We start from the raw sequence: 26,346 nt of genomic DNA, 5'->3' as shown, positions 1-26,346 counted from the left end.
AGGAATGAGCATAAATTTAAGGTGAGAGGGGCGGAAGTCCAAAGGAGATGTGCAAGGCATGTTTTTTGCACAGAGGGTGGTAGGTGACTGCTGCCATTGGAAGTGGTAGAAACAAAAAGAATAGCAACATTTAAGAGGCATTTAGACAGACACATGAATAGGCAAGAAATAGATGGATATGCATGATATGCAGGAAAATGGGGTGGCATGGTGGCTCAGTGGTTAGCACTGTTGCCTCACAGCACCAGCGTCCCAGGTTTGATTCCAGCCTCGGGCAACTGTCTGTGTGGAGTTTGCACATTCTCCCCGTGTCTGCGTGAGTTTCCTCCCACAGTTCAAAGATGTACAAATTAGTGAATTGGTCATGCTAAATTGCCCATAGTGTTAGGTGCATTAGTCAGAGGGAAATAGGTCTGGGTGGGTTACTGTTCGGAGGGTCGGTGTGGACTGCCTGTTTCCACACTGTAGGGAATCTAATCTAATTGAATTAGGTTAGAATAGCATTATGGTCGGTATAGACACTGTGGACCAAAGGGCCTGTTCCTGTTCTATGAAATAGCTACTTAGATGGGAACAATTATAAGAAATTCCATTAATGTTTGAAAATGAATGTGCTGATTGTATTGGACCTCCAGATTGAAGAAGGCAAGATGTGTCATCTTCTGGGTTAAAAAGATGTTGAAAGAGGTCTGAGAGTCTTTATAATAAATTTTAAAATGTAAGAACTGGAATTGAAACAGTAGCATGGTGATGGCGCAAACATCATACCCAATAACCCAAACAGAAATAAAACAGGATGACACCATTATTGCAATCTGTTGAAAATGTTCCAGTCCAAGCTACCTTCCCAGTCTGAGGAAGGGTCAATAGACTCAAAATATTAACTCTGATTTCTCTCCAAAGATAATTGCTAGAACTGCAGAGTTTCTCCAGAAGTGTCTGTTATTGTTTCCAGTCTGATGCCAACACATGTGGCCACCTCACCAGCAGTGCCTATTGTTCAAAGGATGTATATAGGCTGTTGTTTGTTTCACCAATTAAGTGCCAGCTCAATGGAGAAGGCCAATAACAGAGGCCATGATGGAAATGGGATGTGGAATTGAGATAACAAGTGACTGGAAGGTTGGAGTCAGGCTAGGCTGTTTTTCTTTTATAGATATTTATTCTATTCATATTCTAGCATTGTTTCCTCTTCATTGTAATCCCAATTTTTAAAAATATACTTGTTCATTTTTCATATTTTTCAATTCAAATTAACTAGCTCCTTATGGGTGGCATGGTGGCACAGTGGTTGGCACTGCTGCCTCACAGCGTCAGAGACCTGGGTTCAATTCCCACCTCACATTCTCCCCGTGTCTGTGTGGGTTTCCTCCCACAGTTCAAAATAATATGCAGGTTAGGTGAATTGGCCATGCTAAATTGCCCGTAGTGTTAGGTGAAGGGGTAAATGATTGGGATTGGGTCTGGGTGGGTTGCGCTTCAGCGGGTCGGTGTGGGCTTGTTGGGCCGAAGGGCCTGTTTCCACACTGTAGGGAATCTAATCTTCTCTTAGCATATGTTAAAAGAGCTGCTTTGTGGTTAGTTTCTGTTCTACGAATTTGTCTCTTTTCAAACAATAATGGACATGCTGTACATTTTCACGTTTCTTTTTTAGTTCACCACTTCAATACTTCCCTTTTGATTTTCCACCCTTCAGTTTGGTGCTTATTTAGATTTCCTTCCTAAGAAAACATGTGTCCCTGTATGTACTTTTGTAAACCCTGTAAGCTCATTATTCAAAGTAAACGATGCATCCATTGTTAATATGAATTTCTTATTCCAACTTGGATATCAGTTTTAATTTCTTTGCTATTCCTAAGCAGTGTTTGCTCCTTAAAAATCAAGAAATCATTTGGATATTGCATTGATTAAAGAAGCACAGACGACTCCTTTGTCAATGCATAAGAGCAGCTGCAGTGCCCACAAAGAAGAAGTGAAATTTTAAAAACAGGAGCTGTGAAGTCACTACCAAACATTTATGGTGGGATTGCCTGAAACACTAGAAATCACTTCAGTCATGGCTTCAGGAAAATACTCTACCACCATGTTATATAAGGAGAGCCTAGGGACTTTTATTATCATCCATCGATGTCCAATAATACAGGCAATTGCTGAAACAATCACTTATTGTTAATTGGTAATGCAGAGAGAGAGTTAAAGTCATTCCTCCTTGCCCTCCCAACCCCCATCCTTCTCACATCCAAATACTTGAGTCACAGTCTGTTCGGTGGGTCACAAATAAAGCATGGAAAAGAATGAGTCATCTGTTCAAATCTAAGTAGGCTCTAACACCAGACAGTGAAATGCCAGTTTCCTGGGAGCTGAGTCAGATTACAATATCTGTTAATTGCTTTCCTTCGGCTGGATCATTTATTATCTGGTTTGCAGCAGTAACCTACAATACAAAACAGATTGAAACTGTGAAAACTTCTGAAGAAAAGTATACAATTACAATGTTTGAAGTACGGTATATCTAAAACACTGACTGTCTAGCAACCAATTATTAGAATACCACTGTCTTCAATGAGGAGTGATTTATAAAGATATTTACTTTGTGTTTGTACTGTGCTGCGACGTGATAATTCAATTTATGTCAAAACACACCCTCATGTCCCAAAATATTTGGATGCCAAATTATTTTTTTATTTCCAATAGATTTAATTTTATTTTCCTTTATATTCCTAAGCAATGTTTGCCTCTTCAATAAAAACCAAGAAATCATTTTGATAGTGCAAAGAAGGACAGATGGCTGCTTTGTCAACCTTAAGTAAAAAAAAGAGTTGCAAAAACTCATCAGGTCTAGCAGCATCTGTGGAGAGAGAAACCGAGTGAAGGATTAGAGTTCATTGTGGAGGGGGGGGGGGGGGGGTGGAGGTGTAGCCAATGTCACCCTCATCCTGATGGCCAACTTTATAGAACATAGAACAGTACAGCACAGAACAGGTCCTTCAGCCCACGATGTTGTGCCGACCAATAATCCTCATGTATGCACCCTCAAATTTCTGTGACCATATGCATGTCCAGCATTTTCTTAAATGTCCCCAATGACCTTGCTTCCACAACTGCTGCTGGCAATGCATTCCATGCTCTCACAACTCTCTGTGTAAAAAGAACCCGCCTCTGACATCCCCCCTATACTTTCCTCCAACCAGCTTAAAACTATAACCCAACGTGTTAGCCATTTCTGTCCTGGGAAATAGTCTCTGGCTATTGACTCTATCTATGCCTCTCATTATCTTGTATACCTCAATTAGGTCCCCTCTCCTCCTCCTTTTCTCCAATGAAAAAAGTCCGAGCTCAGTCAACGTCTCTTCATAAGATAAGCCCTCCAGTCCAGGCAGCATCCTGGTAAACCTCCTCTGAACCCTCTCCAAAGCATCCACATCTTTCTGATAATAGGGCGATCAGAACTGGATGCAGTATTCCAAGTGCGGTCTAACCAAAGTTTTATAGAGCTGCAACAAGATCTCACGACTCTTAAACTCAATCCCCCTGTTAATGAAAGCCAAAACACCATATGCTTTCTTAACAACCCTGTCACTTGGGTGGCCATTTTAAGGGATCTATGTACCTGCACACCAAGATCCCTCTGTTCCTCCACACTGCCAAGAATCCTATCCTTAATCCTGTACTCAGCTTTCAAATTCGACCTTCCAAAATGCATCACCTAGCATTTATCCAGGTTGAACTCCATCTGCCACCTCTCAGCCCATCTCTGCATCCTGTCAATGTCCCACTGCAGCCTACAACAGCCCTCTATACTGTCAATGACACCTCCAACCTTTGTGTCGTCTGCAAACTTGCTGACCCATCCATCAATCCCCTCATCCAAGTCATTAATAAAAATTGCAAATAGTAGAGGCTCAAGGACAGAGCCCTATGGAACACCACTCACCATTGACTTCCAAGCAGAATATTTTCCTTCTACTACCACTCGCTGTCTTCTGTTGGCCAATTCTGTATCCAGACAACTAAGTTCCCCTGTATCCCATTCCTCCTGACCTTCTGACTGAGCCTACCATGGGGAACCTTATCAAATGCCTTGCTGAAGTCCATATACACCACATCCACAGCTTGACCCTCATCAACCTTTATAGTCACATCCTCAAAGAACTTGATAAGGTTTGTGAGGCATGACCTGCCCCTCTCAAAGCCATGTTGACTGCATTTAATCAAGCCATGCTCTTTCAGATGGTCATAAATCCTATCCCTCAGAATCCTTTCTAACACCTTGCAGACGACAGACGTGAGACTGACTGGTCTGTAATGCCGGGGATTTCCCTATTTCCTTTCTTGAAGAGAGGAATTACATTTGCCTCTCTCCAGTCCTCAGGTACGACTCCAGTGGAGAGCGAGGATGCAAAGATCTTCGCAAGTGGCGAAGCAATTGCATTTCTCGTTTCCCAAAGTAGCCGAGGACAAATCTGGTCCAGGCCTGGCGACTTGTCAATCTTAATGTTTGACAAAAATTTTCAGCACATCAACTTCCTCTATCTCTATCCATTCCAGCATGCACACCTGCTCTTCAAAGGTTTCATTCACTACAAAGTTTGTTTCTTTCATAAAGACAGAAGCAAAAAACTCATTTAAGGTTTCCCCTACCTCCTCAGACTCTACACACAAGTTCCCTATGCTATCCTTAATCGGTCCTACTCTTTCTTTGACCATTCTCTTATTCCTCACTTAAGTGTAAAATGCCTTTGTGTTCTCCCTAATCCGTTCTGCCAAGCCTTTCTCGTGCCCCCTCCTGGCTCTCCTCAGACCATTTTAAGCGCCTTCCTCGCCTGCCTGTCCGGCACCACTAATCCAGAATCTGTAATCCTCTAGAGCTGAGCTTGACCATAGCTTCCTCCACCTTATGAAAGCTACCTTCTTCCTTTTGACGAGAAGCTCCACCGCTCTCCACCGCAAGTTTCCTTTATCTTACCCCTTCTTGCCTGTCTCAGAGGGACATATTTATTCATCACTCGCAACAACTGTTCCTTAAACAGTCTCCACATGTCTATAGTGCCTTTACCATGGAACAATTGCTCCCAGTCCATGCTTCTTAACACATGTCTAATTGCATCATAGTTTCCTCTTCCCCAATTAAATATCCTCCCATTTTACCTAATCCTCTCCTTCTCCATAGCTATGTAGAATGTGAGGCAGTTGTGGTCACTATCACCAAAATGCTCTCCCACCACAAGATCTGATACCTGCCCCGGCTTGTTTCCGAGCACCAAGTCTAGAATGGCCTCTCCCCTTGTCGGCCTGTCAACGTACTGAGTTAGGAAACCCTCCTGAACACACCTTACAAAAACAGCTCCATTCAAATCTTCTGCTCGAAGAAGGTTCCGATCAATATTGGGAAAGTTAAAGTCACCCATTACAACAACCCTAATATGTCCACACTTTTCCAAAATCTGCCGACCTATGCTTTCTTCAATCTCCCTGCTGCTATTGGGGGAGTGACTGCTCCCTTGCTGTTCCTAATTTCCACCCATACTGACTCGGTAGGCAGATCTTATAGAACATAGAACATAGAAGAATACAGCGCAGTACAGGCCCTTCGGCCCTCGATGTTGCGCCGATCCAAGCCCACCTAAACTATACTAGCCCACTATCCTCCATATGCCTATCCAATGCCTGCTTAAATGTCCATAATGAGGGAGAGTCCACCACTGCTACTGGCAGGGCATTCCATGAACTCACGACTCGCTGAGTAAAGAACCTACCCCTAACATCTGTCCTATACCTACCCCCCCTTAATTTAAAGCTATGCCCCCTTGTAATAGCTGACTCCATACAAGGAAAAAGATTCTCACTGTCGACCCTATCTAAACCCCTAATCATCTTATACACCTCTATCAAGTCACCCCTAAACCTTCTTTTCTCCAATGAAAACAACCCCAAGTGCCTCAGCCTTTCCTCATACGATCTTTCTACCATACCAGGCAACATCCTGGTAAGCCTCCTCTGCATCCGTTCCAGTGCCTCCACATCTTTCCTATAGTATGGCGACCAAAACTGCACCCAATACTCCAGATGCGGCCGCACTAGAGTCTTATACAACTGCAACATGACCTCAGTACTCCGGAACTCAATTCCTCTACCAATAAAAGCCAGTACGCCATATGCCTTCTTCACCGCACTATTTACCTGGGTGGCAACTTTCAAAGATCTGTGTACATGGACACCAAGATCCCTCTGCTCATCCACACTACCAAGTATCCGACCATTAGCCCAGTACCCCATCTTATTGTTACTCTTACCAAAGTGAATCACCTCACACTTAGTTACAATGACAAACAGCAATGGTCCCAAAACAGATCCTTGCGGAACATCGCTAGTGACGGCACTCCAAGATGAACATTTGCCATCAACTACTACCCTCTGTCTTCATCCGGCCAGCCAACTCCTAATCCAAACCTCCAACTCACCCTCAATGCCATACCTCCGTATTTGTTGCAGTAGTCTACCATGGGGAACCTTATCAAACGCCTTACTAAAATCCATATACACCACATCTACCGCTTTACCCTCATCCACCTCCTTAGTCACCTTCTCAAAGAATTCAATAAGGTTTGTGAGGCACGACCTGCCCTTCACAAAACCATGCTGACTATCCTTGATCACATTATTCCTATCCAAATGTTCATAAATCCTATCCCTTACAATTCTCTCTAAGATTTTGCCCACAACAGAAGTGAGACTCACCGGCCTATAGTTACTAGGGTTATCCCTACTCCCCTTCTTGAACAAGGGAACCACATTTGCTAGCCTCCAATCTTCTGGCACTACTCCTGTAGACAACGAGGACATAAAAATCAAGGCCAATGGCTCTGCAATCTCCTCCCTTGCTTCCCAGAGAATCCTAGGATAAATGCCATCAGGCCCAGGGGACTTATCTATTTTCACCCTTTCCAGAATTTCCAACACCTCTTCTCTACATACCTCAAAGCCATCCATTCTACTTAATTGTGACTCAGTATTCACATTGACAACAATGTCCTGTTCCTGATTGAATACTGACGAAAAGTATTCATTCAGTGTCTCCCCAATCTCTTCAGCCTCCACACGCAACTTCCCACTACTATCCTTGACTGGACCTATTCCTACCCTAGTCATTCTTTTATTCCTGACATACCTATAGAAAGCCTTAGGGTTTTCCCTAATCCTACCAACTAAGGACCTTTCATGTCCCCTCCTTGCTTCTCTTAGCTCTCTCTTCAGATCCTTCCTGGCTACCTTATAACTCTCAATCGCCCCAATTGAACCTTCACGCCTCATCTTTACATAGGCCGCCCTCTTCCATTTAACAAGGGATTCCAATTCCTTATTAAACCACGGCTCCCTCACACAACCCTTTCCTCCCTGCCTGACGGGTACATACTTATCAAGGACACTCAATAGTTGCTCCTTGAACAAGCTCCACATATCAATTACGCCCTTGCCTTGAAGCTTACTTTTCCAAGCCACACATCCTAAGTCATGCCTCACCGCATCATAATTTCCCTTCCCCCAGCTATAACTCTTGCCCTGTAGTGCACACTTATCCCTCTCCATCACTAGAGTAAAAGTCACCGAATTGTGGTCACTGTCCCTAAAGTGCTCACCTACCTCTAATTCCAACACCTGGCCTGGTTCATTACCCAGAACCAAATCCAGTATGGCCTCACCTCTTGTTGGCTTATCTACATATTGTGTCAGGAAACCCTCCTGCACACATTGGACAAACACTGACCCATCTAACGAACTTGAGCTACAGCTTTCCCAATCAATATCAGGAAAGCTAAAGTCCCCCATAACAACCACCCTATTACTTTCACTCTTCTCTTGAATCATCCTCGCAATCCTTTCTTCTACATTTCTAGATCTATTAGGAGGCCTGTAAAAAACTCCTAACAGGGTGAGCTCACCTTTCCTATTCCTAACCTCAGCCCAAACTACCTCAGATGGCGAGTCTTCATCCATCGTCCTTTCCACAGCTGTAATACTATCTTTGACAAGCAATGCCACACCTCCCCCTCTTTTACCCCCACCTCTGACCCTACTAAAACATTTAAACCCTGGGACCTGCAACAGTCAATCCTGTCCCTGTTCTACCCATGTCTCCGTAATAGTCACAACATCGAAGTCCCAGGTACCAACCCACGCTGCAAGTTCACCTACCTTATTTCGTATACTTCTTGCATTGAAGTACACACACTTCAAGCCACTTTCCTGTTTACAGGCACCCTCCTTTGAAATTGATGCCATGTTCCTAACCTCCCTACACTCCAGGTCCTGCACCCTAAAGCTACAGTCTGGGTTCCCATGCCCCTGCAGAGTTAGTTTAAACCCCCCCCAAGAGCACTAACAAACCTCCCACCAAGGATACTGGTGCCCCTCAGGTTCAGGTGCAGACCATCCTGTTTATAGAGGTCCCACCTTCCCCAGAAAGAACCCCAGTTATCCAAATACCGGAATCCCTCCCTCCTGCACCATCCCTGTAGCCACGCATTTAACTGTTCTCTCTCCCTATTCCTCGACTCTCTATCACGTGGCACGGGTAACAAACCAGAGACAACAACTCTGTTCGTTCTAACTTTGAGCTTCTAACCTAGCTCCCTGAAAGCCTGCCTAACATCCTCAGCGCTCCTCCAACCAAGTCATTGGTGCCAATGTGGACCACGACTTCGGGCTGCTCCCTCTCCCCCTTAAGGACCCGGAAAACACAATCAGAGACATCACGTACCCTTGCACCTAGGAGGCAACATACCAAACGTGAGTCTCTCTCGTTCCCACAAAACCGCCTATCTGTGCCCCGAACTATCGAGTCCCCAATTACTATTGCTCGGCTCTTCTCCACCCTTCTCTTCTGAGTAACGGGGACAGGCTCCGTGCCAGAGGCCTGAGCCCCGTTACTTACCCCTGGTAAGTCCCCCCCCCCACAAATATCCAAAACGGTATACTTGTTCTTGAGTGGAACGGCCGCAGGTGGTCCCTGCACTGGCTGCTTCCTCCCAGTCCCCCTCACTGTCACCCATCTATCTGCCATCTTTGGAGTTACTACTTCCCTAAAGCTCCGATCTATGATCCCCTCTGGCTTCCGAATGATCCTAAGTTCATCCAACTCCAGCTCCAGTTCCCTAACACGGTCTTGGAGGAGCTGGAGATGGGTGCACTTCTTGCAAGTGTAATCAGCAGGGATGTCCATGGCATCCCTCACCTCAAACATGTTGCAAGAGGAACATTGCACTGCCTTCACTGCCATCCCTCTGAAAGTAACCTTTTTTTAAAAAAACTGGGTCTAAAGAATACAACAAGCAAAATGCAGCACTTACCTACTTACCACAATGGGTCTTATTATTTAGGTTAGACGAGGAGGGCGGGTGGGAGACACTACCTCTGTAGTGCCTCGGGTTCTTCTCCTGCGTGCTTTTAAAGGGAAAAAAAACCTACCCGGCTGCCCCTCTGGTCTTCGTCACTTCCCCCTGCTGCTCCCGCTCTTTCTGTGAAGAGAAAATAAAACACCGCTGCCCGCTACCGGTAAGTAATTTTAAAACAAACTGTCTTACCTTAGCTGCTGCTCGCACTCAAAGTTCCTCGACAATGGAAGCTTCTGTAGCTGTGATACCCTCGCTGATTGGTAGTGCTACACCCCCTCTGCTTTTTCCCCTTTCCCTATTCTTTTTAAATGCCCTAAACCCTGGAACATCCAGCAACCATTCCTGCCCCTGAGAAACCCATGTCTCTGTTATGGCCACAACATCATAGCACCAGGTATGATCGATGCTCTAAGATCATCACTTTTATTCCTGATACTCCTTGCGTTAAAGCAAACACACTTTAACTGATCCCTTGGTTCCTTCCCAAGAAAATCCTTCCCACTAGCTGGTCTACCTCTTGCTATTGCCACATCTGCATCAACTCTCACTTCTGGTATACCGCTCAGGTTCCCACCCCCCTGCCATACTAGTTTAAACCCTCTCAAACTACTTGAGCAAGCCTTCCACCCAGGACATTGGTTCCCTTCCAGTGCAGATGCAACCCGTCCTTCTTCCCCAGAAGGCATCCCAATTATCTACATATCTGAAGCCCTCCCTCCTACACCAGCCGCACAGCCACGTGATAAGCTGCGCCCGCTCCCCGTTCCTCGCCTCGCTATCTCGTGGCACCGGTAGTAAACCCGAGAACACTACTCTGTTCGTCCTGCTTTGCAGCTTCCATCCTAACTTCCTGAAATCACTTTTTATATCCTCAATCCTTTTTCTGGCTATATCATTAGTGCCAATATGTAACACGATTTCTGGCTGTTTGCCCTCCCCTTTTAGAACCTTATACACACGATCGGAGACGTCCCGGACCCTGGCACCAGGGAGGCAACATACCTTCCGCAATCCCGATCCTGACCACAAAATCTCCTGTCGATTCCCCTAACTATCGAGTCCCCTACCACGAGTACTTTTCTATTCTGACCCCTTCCCTTCTTTGTTACAGTGTCAGGCTCAGTGCCAGAGAACTGACTACTATGGCTTTCCTCTGGTAGGTCATCCCCCCCAGCAGTATCCAAAATGGTATACTTATTCCTGAGGGGAATGTCCACAGGGGATCTCTGCACTGTCTGTCTGTCCCCTTTCCTCCCCATAACTGTAACCCATCTGTCCTTGTCCTGAGCCTTCGGAGTGACCAACTCCTGGTAACTCCTCTCAATTACCCCCTCAGCCTCCCGAATGATCCGTTGTTCATCCAGCTCCAGCTCCAATTTCCTAACACGGTTTTCAAGGAGTTGGAGTTGGGTGCACTTCCCACAGATGTAGTCAGCGGAGACGTGTGCCCTGTCTCCCACCTGTCACATTCTGCAGGAGGAGCAAGCAACTGCCCTTGCATCCATACCCCACTTATCTGAACACCCACTCAGTACTAAAGTAGAAAGCTTAGTTCAAGTTGCTATAAAATTAATAACAAACTTATATTCAATAGAGGGAGTTTAGAATGAATCTTACCTTATTAACTAGATTAGAGGAGGAGGGTGGGTGGGAGACACTACAGTTGATAAGTCTTGGGTTTAGTTGCCTTGCTGATATATATGGTCACTGCCCCTTCCCGGCTGCCCCTCTGGTCCTCGTCACTTCCTCCGCTACTCCGCTATGTGTGGCTGCATCAAGCCATACATAGACCCTGGATACACATCATCAAGTGTGACTACATACTGAGGCTTCACTGCCATGGAATGCTCCAAGTAGTTGGACTGTTCTGTATTTCCAGTCCGTCATGGAAGGGTTAAAGTCCTTGAGACGCTGTGGGAAAAGGAAAGGGTTGACCTGTCAGGTAATTCCCTTAGCAGGTTGTCAAAGTCATTTGGCAGAATACTTATTGCTAGAACTTTCCAACAACACAGCAAAATGTATCTTGGCCGGCTGTGAGAAGGGCACTGCCCCTCAGATCCTTCATGCATGTCCACTCTCTATTCGCCAACACATGCTGCCCTCAAATCAGCTGTAGTGGTGAATAGACTGTCACACATTTACTTTTGGAATATACCTTTGTAAAGAATGCCTGGAGAGAGACGCAGTGGTTTTTGTCAAGCTCCATGACACAAGACACAGCTCTATGGGTTCTTCCCCGGGATGCGTACTGAGCCAAGCATCTCTTGCGCCTAGGGTACCATCAACCCACTCTTTGATCTGCCCAAAACTTGTTGGTCTTCCTGTGTAAAGAGTTGACCTCAACTGAATGTTGTAGGTTCCAAAGTCCAGGTCTCTGTACTGAGGAGCTCACTAAAGCTTGGAACAGCTGCTACCAAGGTGCAGTGGGGAAAGACAAATATCTAGAGTCTTTCTGCTGAAGTATAGTGAGGTTCTGCTTAGTTATCAGATCCTCTCATTGCCAAAATGTATGTAAGTAGTGTCCTGCATGAATAATAATAAAGTAAATATCACCAACAATTTGTCCTGGTCCATCCACATCGAAACTACAGTCAAGAAAGCACACCAAAATGTCTACTTCCTCAGAAGGCTAAGGAAATTTGACATGTCCACAACGACTTTTACCAATTTTTCTAGATGCACCAAAGAAAGTATCCTTTCCAAATGCAATATGGATTGTTATGGTAACAGCTGTGCCCAAGACTGCAAGACATTGCAAAGAGGTATGAACGCAGCCCAGTCTATCACGCAAACCAGCTGCCCGTCCGTAGACTCTGTCTACACTTCCCATTCATTTGGGAAAGCAGCCAACATAATCAAACACCTCTCCTTTCTTAGTTATACTGCCTTCCATCCTCTTGCATCAGGCAGAAGATTCAATAGTTTGAATACACATACCAACAGATTCAAGAACAGCTTCTTCCCCATTGTTATCAGACTTCTGAACAGACTTCTCATGTATTAGAGTTGATCTTTCTCTGCACCTTGTCTGTAGCTGTGACATTATATTCTACATTCTGTTCTGTTATGCTGATGCACTTATGTAAGGTATGATTTGTCCGGTTTGCATGCAGAACAATTCTTTTCACTGTATCACATGACAATAATAAATCAAATCAAATCAAAAGAAATGCCTTCAGTTTTTTGCAACCGTAGGGAATGTCAAATTACAATGTTTGCCTGGATGTGCAAAGACTATGCAGAACTGCTTTATTACTTGAGAATGTACATAAAAATTTTTTATGAATAAAATATATTTTCGCAATAAAAGGTAAAAAGACTTCTCTTTGGAATACATTTCTTCTATTCCAAAAGAAGTATCATAGTTAACTCAATGTTAACACTTTCTTTCTCCATAGATGCTGCCAGACGTATTTAGTTTCTCCAGCACTATATGTTATTTATTTCAGCTTTCCAGCATCCAAACTATTTTGCATTTATTTGACGACAAGGAATCTTATCTGGAGGCACTTTTTTGGAAATCAAAACAACTACGGTATTGAGAAGTAATAGTAGGAGATACTTATTTCCTATCCCTTCCTCATCTGAATACAATATCCTCTATTTTTGTTCTATGAATTAGGGAACAACTTCAGTTTTATATGTTTCTTTGTAATTACAAAATATTCAGTGTTTAAATAACTGATTTTTTTCATTGTAATATGATGAAACGTCTACATGCAAAAGGAGGATATTCAAAAGTTGGAATCTTACAAGCAATTGTCAGTTCACTGACATTCAGTTTGGATTCTGACAGTCCCAGTTGGGTCCCAATCTCATTACAGTCTTGGTCCAAAAATGGACAAAAGAGCAAAAAGCTCTTCCTCAAGGATCCTCAAGGAAAGAGTGGTCATAGTATATTAGAACTCAAGTTCAGTTTGACAGCAAAAAACTGAAATTGCACATTAGCATTCTGGAGTTAACCGAAGGTAATTACAAAAGCATGAGGACACTTTTGGGCCTGGTAGATTGGGCAGGAAGATTATAAAGTAGGAGATTTGGTAAGCGGATGCAGATGTTTAAGGACATATTCAATTCCTCCTAACTGAAATATATTCCAGAGATCCATGGCTAAGCAAGGAATTAAAGATAACATAAAGCCAAAAACTAACGTATACTGTATTGCAGAGGTCAGTGATAGGCTGCAAGATTGGGAAAGTTTTAAAAATCAATGAAGGGTTACTAAAACAGTAATAAACAGAGCAAAGGTAAGTTATGAAAGAAAACTAATGCAAAATATAAAAATGGATAGCAAAGCTTCTATTAGAATATCTAAGGGAAGAGAGTAGCTTAAGTGAATGTTGGTCTCTTGGAGGATGAGACGAGGGAGTTAATAGTGGGGAAATCAATATTTTGCCTTAGTTTTCATCCCAATAGTAACAGGTAATGCAGAGGTTATAGAAAGGGAGAAACTTAGAACAATCATCATCATTAGGGAAGAAGTACTGAGCAAACTATTGGGATGAAGGCAGACAAATCGCCGGTCTGACGGCATGCATCCAAGAGCCTTGAAGGAACTGAAAGCAAAGATAATGGGCCCACTGGTATTAATATTCCAAAATCCTCTAGATACATGAAAAGGCTACGGAGAAATGTTAATACAATCCCCTCATTCAAAAAGAAAGGAAGGCAAAGTAGGAAATTATAGACCAGTTAGTTAAACAGCTGTCATTGGGAAATTGTTAGAATCATTATTAAGAAAGTAGTAAGAGGCATTTTGAAAATCAATACCAAACCATTAGGTTCAGTATGGTTTTATGAAGGATAAATCGCTTTTGATTAATTTTCTGGAATTCTTTGAAGATGTAACAAGCAAATTGGATAACAGGAATCCTGTAGATTTTTTTTTAGATTACATTAGATTAGATTACATTACAGTGTGGAAACAGGCCCTTCGGCCCAACAAGTCCACACTGACCCGCCGAAGCAAAACCCACCCATACCCCTACATTTACCCCTTACCTAACACTACGGGCAATTTAGCATGGCCAATTCAGATATAACCATCCAGATGCCTGTTAAATGTTGCAAATGTACTAGCCTCCACCACTTCCTCTGGCAGCTCATTCCATACAGGTACCACCCACTGCAAGAAAAAAATTGCCCCTCAGGTCTCTTTTATATCTTTTCCCTCTCTTTTATATCTTTGCCCTCTAGTTCTGGACTTCCCCACTCCAGGGAAGAGACTTTGTCTATTTATCCTATTAATGCCCCTCATGATTTTATAAACCTCTATACAGTCACCCCTCAGCCTCTGACGCTCCAGGGAAAACAACCCCAGCCTATTGAACCTTCTCCTATAGCTCAAATCCTCCAACCCTGGCAACATTCTTGTAATTCTTTTTTGAACCCTTTCAAGTTTCACAATATCCTTCTATTGATGCTGGGGCATTGAGTAAATTTAAGGAGGAGATAGACGGATTTTTAATAAGCAGCAGGTTGAAAAGTTATGGAGAGGCTGGTTGGGGAGGTGTAGTTGAGGTCAAGATGAGATCAGCCATTACCATACTGAATACTGGAGCAGGCTTGAGGAGCTTAGTTGCCCACTCTTACTCTTTTGTGCTTTCTGTGCTGTAGGATAGTCCCTTGTAGGACTGGGCAACTATAATTATTTCCATTTCTTTTTCTGCCATTTGAATACTTTCAAAGGAGGACATTCTTCAAGACAAAAGGTTCGGTGAAAGTTTGCAGAGGTCCAAGCTAACACATAAGAGAACATTTAATCCTGGGCATTTAGTTTACAATACTCAGTAGAGATACCAGAAAAGAGAGTCAGCAGGAGTGGCATGATCTGGATAAAGTGATATGATGTGATGATAAGACTGTGGTATTCTGACATAGTAATCAAACTATTGAAGTCGATTCATCTGATTTAATTGGGATTAATTATAAGGTTACAAAATCTGAGCTATTAACAGAAAGCTATGAGATACCCTGTGTGAATACATTCATATGTTTAATGGTTATGAGTAACAGTGGATAAGTTAAATAAAGGGATAAATGGCAAGAGTCAGAATAGTACTAGCTCTCAGGACAAGGCTAGATTAGATTAGATTACTTACAGCGTGGAAACAGGCCCTTCGGCCCAACAAGTCCACACCGACCTGCCGAAGTGCAACCCACCCAGACCCATTCCCTTACATTTACCCCTTTACCTAACACTACGGGCAACTTAGCATGGCCAATTCACCTAACCTGCACATTTTTGGACTGTGGGAGGAAACCCACACAGACACAGGTAGAATGTGCAAACTCCACACAGTCACCTGAGGTGGGAATTGAACCCGGGTCTCTGGCACTGTGAGGCAGCAGTGCTAATCACTGTGCCGCCCTGTATCTGGCTACTGTATCCAAAGGATAACTGCCTAGATAGGGTACTCAGGTAACACACACACCACAACAAGAAGGTTCCTGTGAATTGGGAAACATGACCTTTTCACACGGAAAGCCAGTGGCAAGTTCAAATATTGACTGAATGTCCAAGATGATGGACAAAACATGATGGAAAATATAAAACAGGCATAATGGGTGAAACAGTAAGAAAACAAAGTGAAAGTTCTCATAGTGGACTTGGGATCAACTCCTGTGCTTGAAAATGACCACATCCCAGTGAAAAGCAGAGACCCTGAAGCAATGGTCAAGAAAGGCACTGAAGGGTAAATAGAGCGTGTCTTGACTAGATTGCGCAATGTTACAAGGACTACAATAAGATCAGAGAGTTGAACTGATCCATGAATCCAATCTTAACAAAGAGGGAACTGTAATGTTGAAATGGCCTTCACCTGAAATGTGCTGAGACAACTTTATTGATGAGATGTATAACAAGAGCTGTGGAGATAACATGATAGAGGTGGAGGGGGGTTTACATCAGGGACAAATTTGGCAAGTTAAACAAAAATGACATGGCAATAGTGAAGGGTAATGATAACCAGAGTGTAACATCATCATCACTTGTCTCCCTCATTTTGTGTCCTCCATAAACTTGGTTATCATACATTTACTTCCCTCATTCAATCCTTGATATAAACTGCAAACAATTATGGCTCCATCACTGATCCCTATGGCAGGCCACTATTTGCAGGTTGTCATCCTGAAACTTTCCCCTTTATCCTAACTCTCTGTCTTGTATTGGTCCATGCTAATATATATCCCAACGCCATGGGCTCATCTTATTTAGTAGCCTCATATGGTGTTCTTTGTTGGACATCTTTTGGAAATCCAAATATATTATACGTACAGGTTTTCCTTTACGTACTCTGCTTGTTACCTCTTGGAGAATTGTAAAACATTTGTCAGGTATGATATCCCCTTAATGAAACAAAACATAAATTACTGGAAAATCCTAGCTAGTTCAACAACATCTGTGAAGAGAAAGCAGGGTTAACATTTAAGGTTTCTTGGGTTCAGAAGAAGACTGGACCTGAAACGTTAACTCTGCTTTCTCTTCACAGGTGCTGCCACACCTGCTGAGTTTTTCCAGCAATTCCTGTTTTTCCTTTCTGATTTCCAATAGGAAACCCACGTAGACACAGAAAGAATATACAAACTCCACACAGTCACCCAAGGTGTGAATTGAAACCAGGTCCCTAAGTCTCACTCTCCAAGAAATCTCTGTCCAAATGGTCTCTCACTTCCTTTTTATGTATTTAAAAAAACTCTTCCTCTTCATTTTCATATTATTTGCTCGTTTCCTTTATGGTTTTTGTTACCCCACTGTATTATTTTTGGTAATCTTTCCTTTGTTTTTAAATCTTTCCCAGCCCTTGTGTTTACCACTAATTTTTGCAACTTTGTTTTATTCCCCAATTTAATACTATTTTTAACTTGCTGGGTTTACCATAATTCATTCATCCCTTTCCTAGAATCTTACCTCCACACTGATATATATTTTTCTTGTGAGTTATAAACTATTTTTTTTAGATTAGATTAGATTAGATTAGATTCCCTACAGTGTGAAAAAAGACCCTTCGGCCCAACAAGTCCACACCAACTCTCCGAAGAGTAACCCACTCAGACCCATTTCCCTCTGACTAATGCACCTAACCTATGGGCAATTTAGCATGACCAATTCACCCGACCTGCACATCTTTGGACTGTAGGAGGAAACCGGAGCCCCGGAAGAAACCCACGCAGGCACGGGGAGAATGTGTAAACTCCACACAGACAGTTGCCCAAGGCTGGAATCAAACCTGGGACCCTGGTACTGTGAGGCAGCAGTGCTAACCACTGAGCCACTGAAATTATTAAAATGCAACCAGGATATCTTTATAAGCTGGTATATGGAAGGCCCTATGAGAGAGGAGATGGCCTTGAAATTAAGTTTAGGTAATGAAGCTAGGCAAGTGGTTCATGTATAATTGGGGAAATAGACAGATAGCGATCATTAATCTGTTAGATTCAAGGTTGCCATGGAAAAGGATAAAGATGAGCCTGAAATCAAAGTTCTCAATTGGGGGAAGGCTGATTCTAATAAGATTAGATATGAATTGTCTAGGCTGGACTGGGAGCAAGTATTTTCAGATAAAACAAAACAGAAATTGCTGGAAAAAACAGCAGGTCAGGCAGCATCTATGGAGAGAAAGCAGTTAACATTTCTGTCTTAGAATAATCAGGTACATTTAAGAAGGAAATATGGAGAGTAAAAGACTAACATTTTACAAATCAGAAAAAGGGTGGGACCATCAAATCCTGTGAACATTAGATGGCCGGGAATATACAGTTAAAAGTTTGAGAAATGAAAGGATACTAGAAAGTAAAATAAAAGAAAATCTGAAGTTGTTTTATACATATATTAAAGGGAAAAGAATAATGATGGAAACAGTAGGACCCATTAAGGACCACAGTGGCAATTTGTGCATAGAGCAAGAGGATGTAGTTAGGGTAATAAATGTATATGTTGGATCAGTGTTCACTTATGAGAGGAACAGTCTGGATGTAGAAATCATGGAGAAGATTGATGATAGAATTAAATAAATGAACATAGTTCGAGAGGAGGTTCTCAGTGGTCTGGTAGACTTAAAAGTAGATCGACCTCTAGGGCCAAATGGAATGGCAAGGGAAGAAGCAGCAGTGGTACTGGGAAATAATTTCCAATTATTGTCTGGCAACAAAAGAAGTGCCAGAGGACTAGAGGACAGCCAATGTGGTGCCAATATTCAAAAAGGGAGAAAAGGATAAACCAAGAAATTAGAGGTGAATCAGTCTAACCTCAGTGGTAGGGAAATAATTGGAAGCAATTCTGAAGGGCAAATTTACTCTGCATTACGAGAGGTGGGAAGCAATCAATGATATTTGCTTAAGCATCTATCATTGTTCACCTTTGTTGCTAAATTGCTTTCCCAGTCTACTTCAACAAGCTCTCAAAATAGATTCTCAATGTTGAGAAACATTCCTTTATAAATACCCTTACCTCAGCTTACCACAGTTGTTTCTGATCCAAGTTTCTCACTCTCAAACTAAACATTAAATCTGACTATATTATGGTTACTAATTCCTTGGGAATATTTTACTCTGGGAACATTTATTAAACCTGTCTCATTACACATCACCATGTCCAAAATAGCCAGATCTCTGATTGGATCCACAACATATTCTTCTAGGAAACTGTCCAAATATACTCTATGACGTCTTACAAATTTAGTAAGGTTTTCTGAGGATATAGCAACAGGGTGGATAAAAAGAAGGCAGTAGATTGCTAATTTTTGGAAATTAGAATTTCCAAAACTAATTGATGAGATTCTACGTCAACAGTTCCTGCAATAAGAGCTAATTGTTATTTATTAGTATGGTACATGATTGGCTAACAGGAACGAGAAAGTTTTGGATTCATAGATCAATTCAGGTTGACAACTGTAATTGGAGTTCCCTGAGGATCAATGCTGGAGCCTCCATTGTGTATGATATAAATAAAGGAATCCACCAGAAACTGGCAAAAAATTCACTGATGATAGAAAGATGGTACAAAAGCAAGTCTTGAGGATGATGCAATGGGCTGAAATTTCCTCACTCTTAGACAAGACAGATTGGCATGTCTGTTCGAAATATGTGACAAACTCAGAAAAATTAGATTCTCAATGTTGAGAAAAAAAGTCTAATTCTCCACACCAGGTTTTGAAAGCAAGACAAGAATCTCAGTAGTGAGCAGCAAGAGGCCTGTTTGCATTTATTTATGTCTCATTATTACCAACTCATATTTCATTCTATTCAATTTGTCATTCTTCTGCATGTTAGAAAGAAACTAGATGATGACAATTTCTGACATGAAAATTTAAGTGGGTATCTGGCAGCTTCAGCTTACTACTTGCTTCTTTACACTTCCATCTTGGCCTGAAGTCCCCAACATCTCAGGGTATGCGGAATGGGCAGTGATCACCTGCAAATCACTCCCTCAACCACAGAGGTGGTATTGCACATGTAACATCTTCATGGAACATCTCCAACTCAAAATAGAGTTATCTATTTTAATGCAACATTGCATCAACATCTTTCATTGTAATTTTGCAGCCAGGCTGCTTTGAACACAGGGACAAAAACCCATCTCATGCATTGGAACAGGGTGTACCTCAGGTATGTATTTCAACTAAATGATCATGTCTAAGCGGGGCAGTACTCCGTTAAGTTCTCAAGAAACTGTCATCATTCAGGAGTTCTATCACAGTAAGTCAATGGCAGCATCCTTCTCAATTTTGGTGTTTGGACATGACAGTATGTTTTTTGGGCAGCCAAGAGTTCTGTACCACTACAATGTGAGAGTGGGCCATGGACAGTCCAGCAGTGAAACCAGTTAAATGATTGGTGGTAGGTCAGACAGGGAACTGCAAAGTGATCAGTCAAGTTTCCAGATACTTATCAATTGGGGTTGCCCTTCTGCGTCAGTTGGATGTTGTGATATTGGGTCACTGTTAGATTGAAGGGCCTGTCCACTGAAAATCAAAGTGGATTATCAGAGGTCACTGCTGTGGTAAGGAAGCTGAGGAAGTAAATTGCAGTGATCAGAGGCAGCATTCTGGGATGTACACGAGACAGTAATTGTGAAGGGGACAACTCAACATTTAACAGTGAGAAATGGTGGTGCATTGGAGTTTATAAGTTACTGTAGGAAGGAGAGTCATCAACAGTTACCACCACACTGCCTTTGAAATGTATCACATGGCTGAGCAATATGCTTGAGCTCAAGGGATAATGTTGAGAGATGAAGACTTAAGTGAAAGAGTTGGGTGGAAACATGTGGAAGCTTAGAACTGATGGAGTTAACAGCAAGGAACAGGAAGATTTGGGATGTCCCCTGGATTATTAGGCTGAGCCTGTGGCTTACTCTGCAAAGCATGATGTGTATTCCCTTCTATCTGCAATATAAATGGAAAATGGCTGCCTGTACCTAAAGTGGGTAGAGTTAAGTAGTTTTGTCCGTCTGAGGAAGCGGGCTCCACTTGTGAGTGACGGGAGGCCCTTCAAAAGGCAATTACATGAATCTGGCACTTGCACAATGGTTGAAGATATCTGTAATTATAGGGTCCTGTATATGAAACATGCGCAGTGATTAACTGCTGAGGTTATAAGTCCTGGCCACAAGAAATCTTGCACATGGTATTGGTCATTACTAATTTCTTATAATCATATCTGTGAAGCAGAAGTAATCACAGGCAAGGTTTTAGCAATCTCACCATACTATCAACCTTCTACTGGGGCTGTTGTGATGTAGTAGTGGTATCCCTACTTTTGGGCCAAAGGTTCCATGTTCAAGTCCCACCTGTCTCAGAGATGGTCATATCTGGACAGGTTGATTAAAAATATTCATATCTCTTACCTGTGTTTGTGTTGCATACAACAAAATAAACTAGGTAAAAACAAGGACTGTAGATGCTGGAAACCAGAGTCTAGATTAGAGTGGTGCTGGAAAAGCACAGTAGGTCAGGCAGCATCCGAGGAGCAGGAAAATCGATGTTTTGGGCAAAAGCCCTTCATCAGGCTTTTGCCCGAAACATCGATTTTTCTGCTCCTCGGATGCTGCCTGACCTGCTGTGCTTTTCCAGCACCACTCTAATTTACAACAAAATAAAGCTCATTGTATCATAGACTCATGGACAGGCATTCCATGCTCACCCTTGTTGGAGATTTTTTTAATTCTCTCAAGGGACATGGTTGTCACTGGCTAGGCCAGCATTTATGTCCATCCTTAGTTGCTCTTGAGAAGGTGGTGATGAGCTACCTGCTTGAATCCATGCAGCGACTGTGATAGATAGGCTCACAATGGCCATAGGGACAGAATTTCAGGAGTTTGACCCAGCAATAGTGAAGGAAAGGTGAGTGGCTTGGAGGGGCAACTGTAGACGCTGGTGTTCCCATGTGTCTGCTGTCCTTGCCCTTCTAGATGGAAGTGGTCATGGGTTTGGGTGGTGCTGTCTAAGGATCTTGGGCGAATTTCTGTGTGCATCTTGTAGATCGTACACACTGCTGCTACTGATCTTTGGTGATGAATGTAGTGGAATTCTTGTGGATGTGCTGCCAATCAAGCAGGCTGTTTTATCCTTGATAGTGTCAAATTCTTGAGTGTTATTGGAACTGCACACATTCTGACTAGTGGCTAGTGTCCCACTCATAATTGTGTCCTGTTAATGGTGGACAGGCTTTGGGGAGTCAGGAGGTGACATACTCTTTGCAGTATTCCTAAACCCTGACCTACTTTTGAGGCCTCTGTGTTTGTATGGTGAGTTCAGTTGAGTTTCTGGTCAATGGTCACCCCCAGGAAGTTGAGGGTGGGGGATTCAGTAATGGTAAGGCTATTGAATGTCAAGGAGCAGTGATTAGAGATTAGATTAGATTACTTACAGTGTGGAAACAAGCCCTTCGGCCCAACAAGTCCACACCGACCTGCCGAAGCGTATACCACCCAGACCCATACTCCTACATTTACCCCTTCACCTAACACTACGGGCAATTTAGCATGGCCAATTCACCTAACTTGCACATTTTTGGATTGTGGGAGGAAACCGAAGCATCCGGAGGAAACCCACGCAGACACGGAGAGAATGTGCAAACTCCACACAGAGAGTCGCCTGAGGCGGGAATTGAACCTGGGTCTCTGGCGCTGTGCCACCGTGCCGCCCACCAGTGGTTATATTGTCTCTTATTGGAGATGGTCATTGACAGGCATTTGTGTTATGTTAATGTTACTTGTCACTTGTCAGCCCAAACCTGGATATTGTCCAAGTCTTGTTACATTTGAACATGGACTGCTTCAGTATCTGAGTACTCGTGAATGATGCTGAACATTGTGCCTTCGTTGGCAAACATCCCTTCTTCTGACCTTATGATGGATGGAAGGTTATAGATGAAACAGCTGATGATGGTTGGATCTTAAGACACTACCCTGAAGAATTTCTAAGGATCGACATGGAATTACTCCATATCAAGGACATTGTTGGACTACCAAAAGTGTTTGATTCAAATACTGACTGTTATAGCATAAGCACCTCTTCTGTTTCTGATACTTTCCACATAAGTTCCTTGGAACTGTTACCGATAGATCCCACACCAGCAGGATTTGTCATTACTGTGGCTATGGTGCCACAAAGCTGCAGAAAAACTAAGGAAAAACAAATGCAGTAAGTGCAAATAGACAAGCAGCAAATGCTGATCATTGCTGAACAGCCTTTGCATAGAGATGTTGCAGGTGAAGTTCCCTTCAGGGAATTGCAGGAGGTCTATTATCCCATATGTCATTCCCTCCATGAGGTCTATTGCTACCACAGACTGAGGATGTTTCTCAATGTTCCAGATGTCATCTACTGGATCAGGACTTATTAACTGGAGAGGTTAGTGGCCATTCTATCCCAGTTACTACCAATGTGACAGCTGCACTAAATTTTTATACAATTGGCTGTCTCCAGGAATCCACTGGGAATCTGTGTGGATCTCTCAGTGCTCAACCCATGAATGTAACAAGGCTGTCAGCAATGTAATTTGTGCAAGAACACATAAGTTTGAGGTTTTGCATTTTGGGACGTCAAATCAAGGTAGGAGTTTCATGGTGAATGATAGGGCCTTAAGGAGTATAGTGTAACTAAAGGATCTTGGAGTTCAAGTTCACAGTTCTCTGAAAGTGGAGCCACGGGTAGACAGGGCAGTGAAGAAGGCTTTTGGGACACTGGCCTTCATCAGTCAGGGCACTGAGTACAGAAGTTGGGAAGTTATGTTGCAGTTGTACAGGACGTTGGTGAGGCAACACTTGGAGTATTGTGTTCAGTTTTGGTCACCTTGCTATCAGAAGGATGTTATTAAACTGGAAAAAGTCCAGAAGAAATTTACAAAAATGTTGCCTGGACTCAATGGTCTGAGCTATAAGTAGACATGCTTGGACAAGCTAGAACTTTTTTTCTTTAGAGCATGGGAGACTGTAGGGTGACCTTATAGAGGTGTATAAGATCATGAGAGGCATGGATAGAGTGAATGTAGTCAATTTTTCCCAGAGTTGGGTAATCAAGTTCTAGAGGGCATCAGTTTAGGGTTGGGGGAAAGAATAAAAAAGAACCTGAGGGACAACATTTTTATACAGAGGGTGGTACACATATGGAATGAGCTGCCAGCGGAAGTGACTGAGGTGGGTACTTTAATAACATTTAAAAGGCATTTGGACAAATACATGAATATAAAAGGATTATAAGAATATGGGCCAAGTGCAGGAAAACGGGGTTAGTGTTGGATAGACATTTTGATCGGTATGGACCAGTTTGGGCCAAAGGGCCTATCTCTGTGCTATGACTCGAACACATCACTTTACCTCATTTTCTTGTGACAAGGTCATTGCTGCACCTTGTGTAGTAGGCTTTGGTAATTATTGTTTGCTTCCTCACATACAGGCTATATATAGACAGTATATACGTCATATTCAGAGTACCATATCACAACATGGCTGACTGCATTAAAAGAACAGGGTTCCATTCCATCAATACACACTCATCTGTGATTATCGCTACCACTTAAGTCTGTGTCAGGTACAGTGGGAGTTGACTTGATGCCTATATCCTTGAGAACTCTCATGTTTCTGCTTTGTTTCACAGGCCAGATGCCTGACAAGGATGGCTACAGGGAGACCTGGGCTATCCTCTAAAACCATGGCCGATTACTCATTTATACCCCTGACTGATACTGAATGTTAATATAATGCAGCCCATTGTGAACAGGGGCCATTCTGAATCTATTGTGGAGCAGACGAAATGTCTCACAAAGGTGTGGTTCAGATGCTTGGAAAGGTCAGGGAAAGAGTAGCACTCCTTCAGACACAGTTTTAACATGGTATGGCACTAAGGACAGTTAATCAACCTGTAACTTGTTTCTTGTAATGCAATTACAATGATTGGACAGCTTCTATTTCCAATGAAGCGTCACCATGCCATATATGTCCCTCAAGAACTGTCCCTTTTCATTTCTCTTCCACTATGTGTACTGAAAAGGGCTATTTGCAGCTGACAGTGATTTACCTGTTGACAGCTGGGCTTTAAATATGGTGTCAGTGGTGGAAAGTTGGAAGGTCATGGCAGTTTCAAGTACTTCCACTGCTGGTGCCATACTTCATGCATACATAATGGGGTGAACTATGAAGAATTGCATCATAAAACTCAACTCATAGAGAGAAACCCTTGATGAAATTTCCTGAAATTTATGTTATTTGCTAAAATTCACCCAAAAGAGTTTGCAAAGATGTATAGATAGTTTGAGTAGGCAAAAGAAAAGCAGATGGTGTACAATGTGGAAGGTTCATTAGATTGATTTTTGGGATAAAGGGGTAGTCTTTCACTGTTTTTCTCTTGACAGATACTGCCAATCCATCTGACTTTCTCCATTTTTTTCCTATTTTTGTTTTAATTACAGAAGAATTGTGAATGGAGATGAACACAATTGAATTACTGCAATCAATCGCACTTCTGATCTTATGGTTTAGGAGAAGTCATTGATGAAGTTTCTCTGCACCAAGCACTCTGTGGTTTCTCGCCATTTGCATAACAAGTTGCGTTTCTATTGTTTTTAACCTCACATTTATCCACCATCGGCCAAATGTTTGCCCGTTCACCTTACCTATCCATACCCATATGCAATTTCTTTTCTATTTCTTCACTGCAATGTACTTTCTGGTCTATTTTAGCGTCATCTGCAAATTTGGCTACAGTATATTCTATCCCTGCAACCAAGTTATTAATATAGGTTGTAAATATATCGGGTCTGAGCACCAAACCCTGTGGCATCTAGTTAAATCTTGCTAACCACACAAAAAAAACAGAAAATCTTTCTTATTACTCTTACATTGCATATCAATATCCCGTTTATCCCACACATCATGCAGCAACCTCAACGTCATCACGTGAGATGCATTTCGCTTGGTTTACAATGTACAGGTATCCTAAAAGTAAACACCACAGCTAGATTAGTTACGAGGCCTGTTTTAAATAGTTGTCATATATTTTACCAGCGCTGGCTCTAGGTCATACTGTACAAGTCGCTTGCTTTAACTGTTTCATTTATACGACAACAAACTATTGCGGAGATCTGAAAACCGAAGGGTCCTGCGGGATACCAAACTTAACTTTCTCTCTCTACAGATGCTGAGGTTCTCTGGCCCTTTGTCCTTTTCTTTATACCCTGGGAGAAATCTGTGTAATTGAATCAAACGTGTTCACAGAAGCGTGCAGCGACACCTTGTTCTACCCCCACAGCATCAGCCCGATCTGATCTCCTGGAAACAGCCGTTTGGTTGTTCCGTCCCAGTTGTCTGCAGGAATGTGCAGTGTAGGAGACCGGGAGGTGGGGGGAAGTATGACAGGCATTAAGTTGCGGGACGTCTGGTTGGGTGGAGCTCTTCTTGCAGAAAGACGTCGGTGGAAAGCTGCCTTTATACCCAGGGTCGGGGAAACACCGCCTT

General features: G+C 42.7%; 1 long non-coding RNA gene across 2 annotated transcripts; it reads right to left on the bottom strand.

Moving 5' to 3' along the window:
- Positions 1-1,251: 1,251 nt before the first annotated feature.
- On the bottom strand, positions 1,252-26,340 carry LOC148149600 (uncharacterized). Of its 2 annotated transcripts, XR_015757646.1 has the most exons (4): positions 26,012-26,340; positions 11,010-11,303; positions 9,466-9,515; positions 1,252-2,434 (listed from the first exon to the last, which is right to left on the bottom strand). It is a non-coding gene; the product is annotated as an uncharacterized LOC148149600 (long non-coding RNA). The 2 variants fall into 2 exon arrangements; XR_015757647.1 differs by lacking the exon at positions 9,466-9,515 and having other exon boundaries at positions 1,253-2,434; positions 26,012-26,339.
- Positions 26,341-26,346: the final 6 nt, after the last annotated feature.

Source organism: Chiloscyllium plagiosum, unplaced genomic scaffold (assembly GCF_037043375.1).
Source record: "Chiloscyllium plagiosum isolate Xiang-an unplaced genomic scaffold, Cpla_swu_hap1 HiC_scaffold_7, whole genome shotgun sequence".
NCBI lineage: Eukaryota > Metazoa > Chordata > Chondrichthyes > Orectolobiformes > Hemiscylliidae > Chiloscyllium > Chiloscyllium plagiosum.
The sequence above is the reverse complement of the archived record's forward strand: the minus strand, read 5'-3'. Positions and strand labels throughout refer to the sequence as shown.